Source organism: Malurus melanocephalus, unplaced genomic scaffold (assembly GCF_030028575.1).
Source record: "Malurus melanocephalus ecotype Western Australia unplaced genomic scaffold, MMel_1.1 scaffold_785, whole genome shotgun sequence".
In the NCBI taxonomy this organism is placed as follows: Eukaryota; Metazoa; Chordata; class Aves; order Passeriformes; family Maluridae; genus Malurus; species Malurus melanocephalus.
In genome coordinates, this window is record NW_026624017.1 from 61,290 (window position 1) to 77,224 (window position 15,935).

General features: G+C 38.1%; 1 protein-coding gene across 5 annotated transcripts in view; it reads right to left on the bottom strand.

The window, feature by feature from the left end:
- PPP2R5E (protein phosphatase 2 regulatory subunit B'epsilon) overlaps positions 1–15,935 on the bottom strand; it is a 71,620-nt gene that overhangs the window by 41,994 nt on the left and 13,691 nt on the right. Inside the window, exon 1 of one of the 5 annotated variants that reach the window (XM_057385097.1) lies at positions 6,609–6,796. The exons of 3 other annotated variants lie outside the window; for them this stretch is intronic. The gene's annotated coding sequence lies outside the window, so the exon portion shown is untranslated. Of the gene's footprint in view, positions 1–5,588; positions 5,706–6,608; positions 6,797–15,935 lie in introns of those variants that run through there. One more of the 5 variants, XM_057385096.1, reaches the window with a different exon arrangement.

Sequence of the window (15,935 nt, forward strand, 5' to 3'; positions counted from 1 at the left end):
AGGAAGGTCAACCTCATCAGTTATGTATTCCATGAAAAATTAATGGAGAAAAACTCAGCAAGAAAAATGTGTGCTTTGCAGGCATATACAAACACAGGTAACTCTAACAGAGAGGTGATCTAAATACACTACGGGTGAATTAGCATTAGCATTTTTATAGAGCCTTTGCAGGCACTAATTAACAAACATGCTTTGTATCTGTCCAAACGAATACACAGATCCCTGTTTGCCCATTCTTTTCAGGAAGCAGCCAGCTCACTACCAGACCACTAATAAGAATTATTTAAGTTACACATATCCTTTGTATTTAAAGACWGGACTTCAGGTGCATCCCTCATGCCTTCTCTTTCTTCCATGAAGTATTGAATTCACTAATATGTTATTAAATGTCACGTGAAGCAAGCCATTCACAATAGAACTGAGTATTTTAAGTCATTACCACCACTGCACTGTGGTTTATGAAGAGAAGGCAGACAGCATTCTACGTTCTCTTTACGCTCAGGCTGTACCAGCAGGCACATATACAGATGGCCCTTTCCCAATCCAATAGCTAACGTGCAGCCAAAGTAGGTCAGTGAGCAACAAAAGAGTTTTTAACTATACTAATCCAATAGCTTCAGTATTCTATGAAAATGACAGAGAAGGACCATCGAAGCTGCTGTGGTCACAGGGCTAAGTTGTAACYGTAGAGACTAGAAAGCAGAATCGCAGGCCATCCAGTTCTCCTCCCGGTACCTCACTTGTTACTTAATTATTTGATCTCAGAGACGCCGGCAGCAGCCAACTAATTGCCTCCAAGCAAATCAGCTGAAGCATCACTCGTGTGTGACTTGCTCCTGCCTCTGACAGAGGCATTAATGTATCAATCCYGAACATAAGAGCTAACAATCTAGCRAGCTGCACACCCACACCTCTGGTTCCTGTCATTTACAGAGGATGCTGCAGCTTGTTTCATTTTCATATCAATGCCAGCCTTATCGCTCTTGTCAGATGGGAGTAAGAGCCCAGCTCTGGAATTCCTTTGGCAGCTGAGGTCTGTCGGTTTGAGAGCCCAATCTGCTATTGCTTTTTGCCATTCCTCTGGGCTKCTCCTACCTTTGCCTGTTCATGGAATTTCTCACAATCCTACTACTATAACACTCCTTTCTGAAGGCTGCCTCTTTTCTCTTGTTTCTCTCAGTCTACAGCTGAAGACCTCCTCCAAGCCAGCCCCCAGCTTCTCCAAATGCCATCTATTTTTACCKAGGCGCTGCCGTCTCATTCCGGATGCTGCTAATTGGCCCCTTAGTCACAACTGGAAAAGTAACCTGGTTGAGTAACTCTTTCTGAGCTGCTGSATTGAGGAATCTGTATGTCTCACATTCATTCACACAAGGAAGCTTCCAGTAAATTTGTTCCAGGGTTTAACACAAATTAACTAGAATTTAGCTTCTACGATTTTACAGCAGTTTTACTCACCCACTTTTTTTTTTTTTTAAGTAATGGCCTTCCTGAGCAAGAGTTTTATGCATTTAAAAGTTCTAAATCCTGTAAGAAAGCACCATATAAACAGGAGGTACGTGCAGCACTAGAGATCAACTGTACCCTAACTATTCACCATTTTTCCCCCCCACGTATTACCTACATCAACATGAAAACTTGCAAGGATCTACTAAAAAAAAAGACAGAAAAGCCATGTAAAGTTAGATTTTTAAAGACTGAAACAAGCAAAAGAAATAAACACATAAAAGCCTCCTCATTCMGGAAAAGGTGCTTTTCCACATTGATTGTAACATGAAGTGACACAGCCCAGCTTGCTACACAGCTACAAATTGATGTTTCAGACATCGCAGTGAATCCTCCTTGCTTCTTAATCACTTTGCTAATGAAAAGTTAAAACATCTTGGAATTTCCTCCSAACTACTCTGCTTCTGCATAGCTATCAACCAAATCACTACAAACAGGAAAAACAGATCATGAGACAGACAGCCTAGTTAGGCAGCTTTTACTAGGAAAACACTGGGAAAAGCAAATAACTAAATGATCTAAATTCATCCTAAATTACTTGACAGCCTTGGTAATACTTTCTTATTCCACTAAAAAGCCAAATTTAAATGCTCAGTATTTAAAAACCATTACTTCAGAAACATGGTACATAATTAGAAAATTACCATTTTATTAAGAGAACTGGCTCATTTTTACTAATAAGACCGCAATCGTTTAATACTAATATAACGAATCCCTTCTAGAAATTCTGAGGCTACCACAGACAAACACATCATGTGTTTTTGRCAACATGAATGTGACTCTCAGATATCCTGAATATCATCTGTAATACCTAAAAGCCGAGTTTTGACAGATTTTKAATCCAGTTTGAATCCAGTAATTCTGGATTGAGTTCAATACTGGCAGGATTAATACTATTTCCTAGGATGAAGAGGGATCCAGTTCCACCTTATGARGACAGCTCAGGCTGCCAAGACTAAAGGGAAGGACCTTCAGCTGTGGATCATTAAATAACAGCCATTTTTTAAAATGGATGTTTTGAAGAACACGGCATCCGGCAAAACGAAGGAGTACTTTTTCCACACTGGACTAAAAAGAACTTACAATCATTTATTCTGCAAATGAGAAACTGAATGCTTCTATGATGGTTGGTTTTGCTGAGAAAGAAACTTTTTTTTACTTGAAATGAAGGCTAAAAGAATTTGCTTTAAATGTGATTCTGCTAAAAAGAAAGAACACGAACAACAGACTGCAAAATCCTTGCCCAGCAAACCACCAGCACCATTAACTGGCACCTCCCCACTTCCCACTCTCACATTAATGTGGTTTGGCTGGGGTTRTTTCTCTTTTTAAAGAAACAGTTCTGCATGGCTGTGTACAGTCTTGGTCCTGACTGAGGACTCAGACAATAAGTTAATTACAGATCACATGTGCACATCTCAAACACTTGGTACCTCAAAACCCAYGAGGAATCCCTGTTTCCCATGAAACAGCACTGTGAGGGACAGGCAGTGTCTGGAGAGAGCAAGGAGTGAGCACATGGAAARCAAGGCTCAGCAGGACATGCAGAGYCCACYACAGGAGCACCAGGCAAYCTGGCCCTAGAACCCAGCTTGAGAGCATCCCTCTCACTCCTTCTCCAACTCCCAAACCTTATGGTTGGCTCATCCAAAACATCACAGAAAATGTTCAGGAGTTTCTAGCTGTGGACACAACTGTGATGGGACAGACATGATTACTCCTAGTTATGTACTCCAATTCTTCAAGAGATGGTTCAGGCATACCCAAATAGTTTTTTCCCCAAACAAAGGCCTGACAGTTTTTTAACCATTTTGCAGGAAACTCCTCTTATACAATCTGTGATACAGAGGTCCTATCTCACTACACACAGCCTTATTGGGGCACCCAGACTGCCTTGGCCTAATGCAAGGTTTCAATCAGAACACAGCAAGGCAGAGGAAATTTTGAAAGCTGCTTATGTAATGAGGAGGAAAATGGCAGGTTCTTCTGCTTTGGACACTACTCTTCCCACTCTGAGATAATCCCTCCTTGAGGCATCAGCACCACCTTAGGGCACTCCTGGGACAAGTATTTACTTTTGGCCCTCCCTTCAATAGCTCAGATACATGAGAAAAAAATCAAATTGCTCCAAAATTCAACCAGTTTGTTGACTGATGTAAGCTTATGCATCAGTATTTTWGATTAAAGGCATTGTAAGGCAAAAAAAATTGTATTATTGTACAATAATGTACTTCACCTGCTCAGGAATAAAATTTAATTATCATTTTTCCACATCCTCACTATCTCCAAGGAACAGCACATCAAGTAAGCATTGAATTTTCTYCTGTTTCTGATGTTACGAAGTGCTCAGAGTTTAAAAGGCTGAGGGAAAAGTGGTTGAGGTCTCAGAGTGAGCTCAGACCTTGCAGTTTGCCAGCAGCAGCACTTCCCCCCTTCTCAGCTGCAGAATAACCGGGCTGGAGCAGAGCTCCCTGTGCTCCCCTGTGCTCAGCCCAGCTCATCGGTACCAGGGAGCTCCAGTTCCCTGCCCTGCACCTGATTTGGCTCCTCTTATCCAACAGGTCTGTCCAGTTCCTCTCTGCTTCCTGATTCTGCCACTGAGCAACCAACTTCCCTCAGTTTTCTCCCTTCCCCGATCATCCCATCTTTCCTTGGCACGACCTCACAAGCTGCCATTAACCCTTAAATTTCAGGTTAGGTCTAAGACAACAATCATTGGTCGTTTTATCCTTCTGGGCTTCCTGAGCCCTTAAAACAAACAAAAAACAACCAGCCAATTACAACAACAACAAAAAACAGGAAGTTGGTTTTTTCACTGTAAGTAATGAACTCACTGAAATCTGTAGGAAGAGGTTGGCAACTATTCGAAAATGTTTAGGGGGAACAACAGAAAAACAAAACAACTCTGTGACCGCAGTAAATGTCTGACTTATAGCACTTGAAACTCCTGTTTTCTGAATGTCCATGGGAGAGAATGYACAGGAGATGTATGAAATTCCCACTGGACTGGTATTTTGAAACAAAGCTACATTTTTATTATGTCTAAGAAGCAATGCTGATGTCCTTTCTTAAACCAAACTGAAACAAACTATGCTATTCCTATGAAAATACTTAAGAACACATTACTGGTATGAAAACATCTGGTTTTATAACTTTCCCATTAAAACGTGGAAAACCGTAATTCTAGTTTGTTTTTGAAAGTAAATTTTACCTTTAATCTTTGCATAATTCTCTTCCTCCAATTGGATGAGAACCAACTCAGGCACTGGTATGTTCAATGACAACTTCAAAACTTGTCTTAACTTCAGGAAAACGATGGGCAAAAGGCAAAATCTACCTTTTTTTTTTTTTTTTTTTCCAATTAGAATACAAATCCAGTCCCTCTGACATTCTTCAACACAGTGATCAGCCCTTGCTTTATTAAAATGTTACCACAAAACACACCAGCCAGAATAACACAAATATTACCCTTCCAAATACTGAACTTGATTCAGCAATCCTTAATCAGGMAAAGTGCTAATATAATCAAATGAGAATTATTTCTGAGTAACACAAAAACTGTTCTTAATTCTGAAATATAGGAAAAACTGTTATAACATGGGAACTGATCCTACTCTTCTTCWGATTTTGGGCCTCTAAAGCCTAGAAGAACTCTGCAGATAGGATCAGGTTATATGTTATGTTTCCCACTCACAGTCTCAAAGCTCTAAAAACTAGAAACAAAAGTATCATTTAAAAAAATAAGGATCAGCTTTCCTCTGACTCCACTGCTTTGCTACAGCAAACACAGACAAAAATATTCTTAAATAGTATCAGCTGCTAAAGTAGTCAGCTTAAGCTATAAACCACACCAAAAAGGCATCCCACTGGAAACTTACAGTCTAAAGCACAAACTATGAGGAAAAGCAAAGAAAACAGCATCCCACTAAAGAGGAAACCCTAACACCTTACCTTTTGTTTATGCATGAAAATTTCAYAGTCACTCAAAACAGTACCTCAGTAAATACACCTTTTACCTATATAAGAAACTATAATAAAAAATTCCTCATTTTTACAGGCCATTCCAATTTGAAGAGCCTTACCTTCATTACACCCACAAGATTAATATTTCCAMAAGATGAATACAGCTTCTTTCCATCAACACAGCACTCCAAATAACATAGCTCCTTCCAACCTAAGTATTTACTGAAGGTATGTTTAGAAGTCCAGCACTAGCCTATTGTCTAATTCACTTGTCTAACGAGTGAATTATATTCATAACTAAATGATGATTAACACTAAACAACCCAACGCTCACACAAACAGCACAGCAAATCATTCTTTTCAAACTGCCAATCGCTGAGGTCAAAACATTCATGCTTTTAAGTCAAATTACAATCAACTTCCTCCCCCACCCATTCTATTATTTGTTATTCATGCATTGACAAGAGCATGKAAGCCACTTAACAAAAASYYMTKGGKYYYYTKGRARRAAMYWMMMYATTTAAAGATCAAACTCTGTTTAAAAACCAAGAGAGGGAAAGGGCTTTTTGATTTTTARAAACTAAACAAATTAGAAAAACAACCAGAAAACCCAAACAAAACRCAATCAAATTTATTTTCCCTTTTAATTTGTTTTAGATACTTCCTTTTATCCTCTCATCATTTTCTCCTTTACAGTGTCCCTCAAATAACCCACCTTTAGGATCAAGCCAAACATTTGTTTTCTACTCCACACTTCTTTCAAAAGTTATATAGACTAATGAAGCAACGTTTTAAATTACAAGCAATTCACARGGTTCAGTTCCAGTCTCTGAGGAAATGTCAGATTTTAAAACAGTAGCTAAAAAAAATAAAAAAAATTAAAGGATACTTAAAAAATACTACTTTTCTACTGGAATTCAGATTCACGCCACAGCCCCTCTTTATCTTTCCAATCTATGTTAATATAATCAAGTATTTTCCAACAAAATATYATCAACCTCCTTGAAACACCACTTCTGACAGCACACGGAAGACAACATCATTAAGGACTCGTAAGAGCCGGAGTTGGTGGCGGAATCTCGCAGCAATCGCGCTGACACAGAGCTCCGAGCCCCGCAGCGCTCCCGGTCTCTGCTCACCCAGCCTGGATCCTCAMGGCAGCCGGGATGTTGGAGCCATGGTCCGGCACGGGAGGCTCTGCAGCTCCTCGCTGGCTACAACTTCACTCCAGTTTTCCTGGASAAACACACGCCGGCCAGTCCCTTCATTATCTGCATAATCCCAGCTTCTTTGATTGCTGCACTGTAATGCCAGTGCCCGAGTGAGTTTTCTTTCCTGAATTATGGCCACACACAACATGACCGGGGGTGTGCCAAACAAGATGATTAAGCAGCAAAATACGACAAGGCGTGAGCTATAYTATTAATATTCCTATGTAGCATTAGGCACAGAAACGAGGGGTTTGTGCAGCCAATAGCAACTGTGCAYAAAGCAAGCTCCTCCACTCCGACTCGCTTTCAAAATAAGAGCAACTATTTCTTTKGAGTCATTTTATTCTTTGGCTGCTTCGACACCGAGCTGTATTTCGGCAGTTTACAAACTGCTTCCTTTTTCAAGCTCTAGCTTGAGACAACGTTGGAGGAAACTCTTAAATAGGCAGGCTCGAATTACAAGCCCTTCTTTTCAGAAAACATGAGCATAGCCATTTTTCAACAAGATATACTGAAAAGCAATTCACTGATATAAACATTTYACATATTTAAGAATATATACATATAAAAATTCTCCATAAATTTCAGATTAATCAGCACACTATTTCATTTTTCCAAACTTGTTGGAAAATAAATCAAAAAGCAAGTTTTAAGGAGTTCATACAAAATAATAARACAGCCAGGAAACCTTATTATGCTTTCCTTTTTTTTGTGGGGGATGTATGAATATGTAACACAYGACAATAAATCACTGCATGCTACASTACTAATTTAGTAGAATAAACACTGTGAGTACACACAGATGAACTTTTTGATGCCATAAAAGATCACAGTGTAGTGCTGCGTTGTTCAATATTCCCTAAGACAAGGCATTTGTTACTGAAGCCCTTTCAGATGACAATGAGGATCTCCAATGCCTGTGGTATCAGCCTTGTCCTCAGCAGTAAACAAAAGAGGGGAGAAAGGGCAGGCAAAGATAGCTGTGCTCAGTCAGGAAGTGAGAAAATAGAAGAGCTTAAGCAGGATCGCAGTTTAAATTTATTTTAAATCTGTGGCCTTTCTTTAACCTGGTGAGGCTTGCTATAAAATATACTAAGGAGAAGAAATAGATCTGGTGAAGCAACAAAACACAGTATTGATTTCTGTTAAAATTTTTTTTCAAACCCCACACTACTCTTAGGAAGAAAAATTAATTTTGCATAATGAAATCAGGAATTACTGTATTRTATTAAACCCCAGAATAATTAATTTTAAAGTTTTATTTCTAAAAAAAATTATTGGAATCTGATTGAAAAGCAAAAGACTTCATGCTTGAGATGAATCAATGAAGCAACTGCTCCAGTCTGGGTACTTGAATTTCACTAGGCACTTCATCACCTCTAATCAAGACTTTTTAAAACATTTGTGATAGTCTCATTTTTGAAAAGAAAAACAGAAATAATTCAATCAGATTTGTTTCTATTAWAATAAAATTAGAGCAATCTTTCACTTACTTAGCTGTAATAAAAGCGGTGAATCTTAAAGAGTTTGCATAATGCCCTACCTAATTTTTATCTTGTTTTTCCTCAAACCTGACAATAATAATTTTTTTTTAAGACTGTCATTTTTATGCTGTATTACTCACAAGATATCAATTTAAAAAGAACGCTGAGAAATAAAAAGAGTCAGATTAAAAGCATCCATTAATTCTCAAAGCCTAACTGGAGACATCCTGATTTTTCTGAATGTTTACTTAGTGCTGTGTGGTGTTTAGGACTAGCTCCCACCAAGTTCACTTGCACTTTGAGTCATCATCCATTCTGTAAATCACCAYCCCGTGTCTTGGGCTGAGCAGCAAAAACAGCAAGTGAGCAGCACTCAAAAACTAGCAGAGATACACAAGAGCACAGGAAACAACAGAGGCTCATTTCTCCAAGGAAACATCCCACCACTCTAACTCATGACAGCCTCGGTYTTCTTCCCAAATTCCTTACTGCCTTTCCAACAACCTTCACAGCTTCTGAAGTGGGAAAAGCTGGGGTCTAAGGGCTGCATACATAGAATATTGCAAGATGGATGAAGTTACCAAAGCAGGTAGTTTAACTGAAATGAAAGCAATCCCTAAAATTTCCTACAGAAGCAACCCTCCATGAATTAATCTGGTAAACGTGTGCTCAACTACAATCTAGCTTTCCAAATCAAGAGTCATGACTGTAAGGACACTCACAGAGAATTTATCATCCATTTAAACAGCTCCTGCCAGCACAGACTTTTCCTCACTATTAAAACCACATGGTTCCTGCTTTAGCCGACAGCATCAATTCTTCTTGTATTTAACCAGTGTCTCCTCCCCATAAGACCTATGATCATATCTGCTCATGAGCTTTTAAATAAACTATTCAAACTGATTTTTTTTAGTTGTATTGCATAAGGCATTTTCTCTGGGTCTTCGATCATTTAATGCTCCTGCAAGTATGGCCATAATGCATCCTTACACCGATCTTACCACAGTCCCAGGCAGAACAATGATGCCTCTGTCACAGCTCAGAGGAAACAAATCACCCTCACCTGCTCTGTGAGAATGACACATGTACACTCTGATTAATAACAGATGCTAAAATGCCTGATCATTCTTAATTATGATAACCCTATCTAGCTGCTAGATTACACACAAAGTAATCTTCTGCTGTCTCAGAACTCAGCCAAATTTGGGCTGGTATTCACAGACAAAGCAAAAAGCTGACCTAGGGCACAAAAACCATCCCTTGACCAACACCAAGGGACCACAAAGGGAGTTCTAAAGCAATCATTTCATTTTTATTTTTCAGTAATAAATTTTTATAAATTCTGGGAAAAAAACCTGAAATTCATGAAAYTATCTGTATACAGCAATTGCTGCCACATTACTGTATGGTGTAGTAGCAAAAAAAAAAAAAAAAGGTAACCAAACAAAAAATATATTTATGAAAATTGAGAACTACTCTCTCTCAGAAGCAGAAGCAGCAGGCGAGATAGATCTACACAGACCCTCTGAAAAATCTCTTGCCATTTCTTTGCCTCACTTTAAAACTGAATAGTATCTTTTTTCTTCTTTCATGTAATTTTGCAGAAATCTCCTAGGTTTTAGTTAAATTTGCCTACAATGAAATGATCATTTCTAGAATAAGTAGGCCATGGAAAACTGTATTTTCCATTTAGATTCAAACAAGAGATTGACATTCATTTGAATATTATTTTGTGGCTCAATGTGAACTTTGAGTGCGACGACGTGCTGAAAAGATAATGTTTTTCCCCAGTTTCTATAGCACCTGCTAGAAGCTTCAGGCACGCAAAATCAAATCTATTCCAAAGGTACAAAAAAACAGTAATCACCTCTTTTGACATTCCGCAGGTTAAGTATCAAATGTGCTCTACTGGAAACACTTTGTTACCCACAGGTGTGCAAACCTCTGCTTCTGAAGCAAAACCTGAAGTTAACTATTTAATTACCAGCACAGAGATCCTCTCATCAATTCTCCCCAAGGGACAAGTCATCAAGGGAACCCCATGTGGAAATTAATTAGAAGCTCATACTCTCTGTCCAAACCAACTACMACAGTACTGAGCAATGGATTCCTCAGGCCTTTTCTTTATTTTTACTCAGGCTTCACAATACCTTCACACTACTTTTATCTCCTATCTCCATCGCAAAAAGAGAAAAAAAAAGTCAAAAAATTCCAGGATAATTCAAGTGGCCCACACAACATCTCACAGGTCAGAATTTAAATGGTTAAAGAACCTTTAAACTCTGCCTCAGCAACAAGGTGAGAAACCAGGGCAGCTCCCAGGACTATTCAACCTGTACAGGAGGTTTGTGCAGAAGAAAACTTTCCCTCTTGGATCATCCCCAGAGCTCTACACACATCCAGAAATCCAGGGGCAGTCCTACCACCTCACTTATGATGCTTATGGTCTGCTTATGGTGCTTCCCCAAGGGCTGCAGCACAAAATAAACCCTTTAGGTTAATTTTAATCTTGTTACAGCTTAAACAATAATAGCAACACTGAGTTTTCTGAAAATTTCAGAAATCAACACTCCAGAGCTTTCAGCTTAACTTACATAATCATGATCAGAAACAGTATTACTCGCTTTGCAAACAAAGTTCAAAACCTTGTATAAACTGGCACAATTAAATCAAAAATTTAAAAAACAAAGGTGGGAAGAGAAACTAGAGCTTGGGGTCAGATTTCTTTTGCCCTCACATCAAGATTAGCTCAGTATTTGTAGATGAACTCTGACTCTTTTTTATTCAACATGAACAGCAAATTACATCCAGACAGTAAGTACATTTTTAAAAAGTCCTCTGTCATATTTGTCCCAGAAATTCTTCTAGTCATTAAATGAGGTTATTTTTCAGGCAAACCTACTAAACAGCTGCTTAATATTTTCAAGTAGTTTTGGTCCAGGTAGCATCTGCCAACCYCTGAGCTACATTTAGTATCCTCCCACAGCTGAAGCCTAACAGACTTCTCTATTGAGACTTAAATCAGCAGCCTCTTTGTCTCCATGCAACTGCTCTTTTCCTGCAAATGGTATGGCAGCACAGAGAGCACAATATGAATTTAAGCACTGAAGCTGGGAGAAAACTTCTTGTTGTCTGAAAGGRMAAAAAAAAWGTRAAATCCYRCTTACTTCCTCACTGGAACAAATAAAATGCAGGCCCTCCCTCCCTGCAGCCACACGGATGCCATCACAGTGCAAATGCAGGTGGCAAAACAGATATTTCAGTGTTTAGAATCACTYAGAGCCCTGTTAGYCAGTTCCCATCCCTTCCAGAGAATRGATCACATGGAATAATTTTTAAGGGCCTGTAGGAGACATGGCCATGTTTTATGTGGTATCTCTTTCTTTCTATAATGGGACTCTCTACTCATGTAAATAAGCCTCCCTGCGATTCACATTTCCTTGCAGGACTCTTAAATTTTACAAATATAGTATGCTGAAATTCCACACTAACTTTTTGCTTCTGTTTAGTATTACAAGAATGTAGTTTTTTCTGCATTTTGCATGCTTTATTTTTGAGAACAAACATTAGGATTGATGAGCCAGACTTACTTAATATTGCTGATCATCTTGCTACTTCTAAACCATAAAACCTGGAATATTTGTGTTTACCTCAAACTACTTAAAAAAAAAAAAAAAAAAAAAAAAAAAAAAAAAGAAACCAACCAAAAAACAAATCAAAAAACAAGTGGTAGAGTTTGAACCTAGGCCTGCTATGGATTATGGCTTCATTAACAAAAGGCTGTGCTGTGCAAGTCTGCCATTTAACATGATCATTATCYGCGCTCCCCAAACACCTTATAAAATCAGATTATTTGTCACTAGGTGAAATGACAAATCCATCATCCCCTAACAAATGGTATCTAATACCTTTACTAGATAAACACAAAAACCTGACCTTCGACTACTTGTTTTATTTAAGGATCTTCAACTGCTGTCAGTTACCAAAACACAGAAAAGCAACACTTGCAGGGAGAGAAAAAAAAATCAACAGTATTTGCATCTAACACTCTAGCTACAATTTGCACATAAAAAACAACCAGTCTGAAGTTCAATAAATAACTGAAACAACAACAAAAACCATACCAAAATCAAACAACTCCCTGAAACTCTGATAGCTGCTTGTCAGTGACTGCTCTTTCCTAGTATCCTCCTTTAAAATGTAGTTTTTCATGCCCATCAAAATACAGACCCAAATTATTTTGTTAAAGGGTCATATTTTGTCTATTTATACATGTAGATGACAGATAGGTTTTTTCCAGGAGTTTTTCTCCTTCCATTACTCTAAGGAAGCATCCACAGAAGCTGTTCTTTCAATACTTAACAAAACCAGCACCCCAAAGTATCAAAGCCACACTAAACAATGCCAGGACATGCTCATTTCTCCCAGAACAGACTTCAAGACACGTGTGTGAATGCACACACCCCMTCCTTGAACCCATGGCTAAATTTGCTCTGGTTACTGCACCCACTCACTCCCAATGGTCAGCGCTAAGAAATGTGCACTCTGGCTTCTGCCTTAGTCATGCAAACAAAGGTAAACATTTYGAAGTTCAGTTCAACTTCACACAAAAACAATAAAGAACTAATGGAAAATAAATTCCTTTCTYTTAACACTGTAGGAGATGTTTAAGATTAGCCAAGTGGGAAATTTCATCTTTAATTTTATCTTATTTCTAGATATGAAATACTACAAAACTTTWAAGTTACTATTTGCTCATTCCACAGGCATGAAAATGAAGAGTGTTTATTTTTTTAACTAGTCATTTATTTTATCTGTTATTTGCCAAAATCCATCAAGACTGACCTCAGAAGTAAATTTAATCTTCCCAAACTTTATACCCTTAGATAGTATCTRTCACATTGTATTCTTTCCTATTTTGAAGACTTAGTTCTGTAGGAGATAAAGTAGATTAAAGACATATTGAGGATTATAGATTATGCTGTTAGAACACAGGCAAGTATTTCAAATAGCTGACCCTACAGAAAGGAATCACATTCTGTTCTCAAGATGATACACAAAAATAGAAAGCACATTCCACTAGGAAAATATTTACTTAATAATTTATCATTTAAGAACTACTACTGTACAAATTAAAGTACAGAAGAAAGCATATTGAAATCCATGTGAAGTTATATATGCAATGATTACAACACAGCTGCAATTTCAATTGTGATTGGATTTACCAAGTTTACTCTATTCCAGCATGAATCACACTTTCAGTTTTCCCTGGAAGTCCTACGTTTAAAACAGATTCCARTTTTTTTGGAGGGAAGAGGCTGACACACACAGTGCTGCCAAAAAGTCTAGRAATAAAAGAATAAAAATCTCGAAGTATCCAACTGGAAAGAAATGCCAATGAGATATAAGGATCGATTTAGTCCAGACATTAATAACTTCTTTAATGATCTAATGATTWAAATAGCATATAGATAACATCTTTCTGAGGATATTAGAGAATTTTGAGTAGCAGTAAAGTCAGAAATAATACAAAGGAAACTAAGCAAATTCCTTACACAGACAGAAAATAAAGTGAAATTCAGTTTGGAAAAAYATCAGCTAATACATCTGAGAAAAATAATGCCAAATATAGATATTCAGTATAGACAAGAAACCTGGGAAACAACAATGCTGGAAAACTGCATTAACCACAAACACAGCATGAGCAAAAAAAAACGAGGGAATGTCTGTGTAGTTACTGAATCTAGGAATGGGGGCAAGGAGGAATTACTTCCCTTTCACTCATTTAACAACTCTCCCAAAACAAAGCACACACGAGTGGGTGCTCTATTCCACTCTCTGCTGCAGCCGTGCACATAAGATAGGTGCTGCTCCTCTAGACATTTAAAACTACATGGACAAAAATATTACCAAGTGCTGAGTGCTTTAGCTTAAAAGACCAACTGTAATGAAAAACAGTCTGTGATTTTTTTTTATTGTATATGATGTGGTGCTTTAGAGCTTTTTTGTTGTATTTGATATACCAGAGCTCTTTAATCCAGAAGTATAATACTTCTCCAAAAGCAAATAAACATGAAAATATGCTCGTTTCCAAACCATTTGCTTTTTATTGACCATGAAGTTTTGGCACATCTCACCACAATTGAAATCACTTTGAAGATTTTGGCTCTCAAATGAATTTTTGCCATAGTGCAATGCCTGTTCATGTTGGGAAYAACGGGACAAAACAAGGGAAGACAAACCAACACTGCACTCGTGTCAAATGAGGTCACCTCAGAATCTATATGAAAGGGCATGGCAATCCTCCTCTCTGCAAAGTCCTTAATTAATAAAGTTTCTGCAACAGGAATGGTTGTTCCTTGCTAAGCAGGAAATAAGAGAAACTTGCTTAGAGATACTTCAAAAACTGTTCGTACCCATTTACTTCTTTTCTAATGAAAGGATGCCATAATATCTAGAAATAGTCCAAAAACTTAAGAAAAATACTTTTACATTGCTAATGGAAATTAGAATCTCCCCAATTCCCTTACACTCTCTCAGAATCAGTTCAAAGGATATACAGAAATTCAAAGTATTATCTGGGTTTTGTAGGTTGTTTGAATTTGGGGGTTGTTTTTTTTCTGCTTTGAGGGTGGGGATGTTCCCCTCAAGTGTGTTAGTTGGAAGATTCTGTCCCATTTGAGGTTTAGGGATACCTGAACCAAAGCTTAAAGTTGGCCCTTCCTGCCCATGAAGSAAGAGCTCCAATGCTGTTTGTTGAACTTGACTGTGCACATTATGGATGTGGTAGTTTAGGAACAAACAGGACAGTAAAAGAACAGGAAGAGGAACAGACTTGCCCTGAGAAATTCAACACATTTCTCTTGCCACTGGAATTTCCTACTGTTAAAAAAAGGAAAATTAAGAGAGATTCTGACAAAATCATAAACTCTGTAGCTGTCTTTTATGAAAAAGGCTGAATCTTTTTTATTTATTATTTGGGACATTTGTTTGTTCTTCCTGAAATTAAAGAGTGAGAAATTTCACTCTGTGACCTGGAATTTCACAGTTAATGGGAGGATGAAGTAAACATAACCTCAAATACTTTGTTCCTCTCTCCTTCTTGCCATGATTCCCGCTGACTCATGGCAATGAAGTGTTTAGAATTTTTCCAGGAGCCTTTTCACTGCCTGGCTTATGCCTAACCCAYAGTATAGAACTCATTTTCTCATTTCTCTAATATTAGGAGACTCACAGCAGCTCTTTCTGCTTGKGACTAAAGAGATTTCATCTGGCAGCTCAGTCCACATTATAAAGCAATTTATAGCACCAGGCACTTCTTCTGAGATTATGGCATCCAAAATACAGACTAACAACTACCTTGATATGCTGATTTTTCCTTGAAGGTCATCTAAATATCCCTGCATCCCAACAYTCTCCCACATACCAAATGGGTCTGCTCTCATGTCTTTGTCATCCAACACACCACACCACTTTTCCACAAATCAAACCCAGGAGCCAGAACTCCAGCCATAACCTCCATCACTTAAGGCACAGAATTTTGGAGCTGGTCTTGTCAGAAGGASTCTTCATCATTCTTCCTAGTCCTAAAAAGAGAAACTGGAGCAGCATCTAGTCCTGAATAAAATACTTGTTCAAGTCTGGGTTTAGTCAAAAACAAATACAGATTTTTACTAAGATTCCCTATTAAAGACAAATCAGAGCGGTGGCTATTTTCCCTCTCTCTGCCTCACCTTTTCATCCTTTCTACACTTTTTAATGGCGAGTAGAA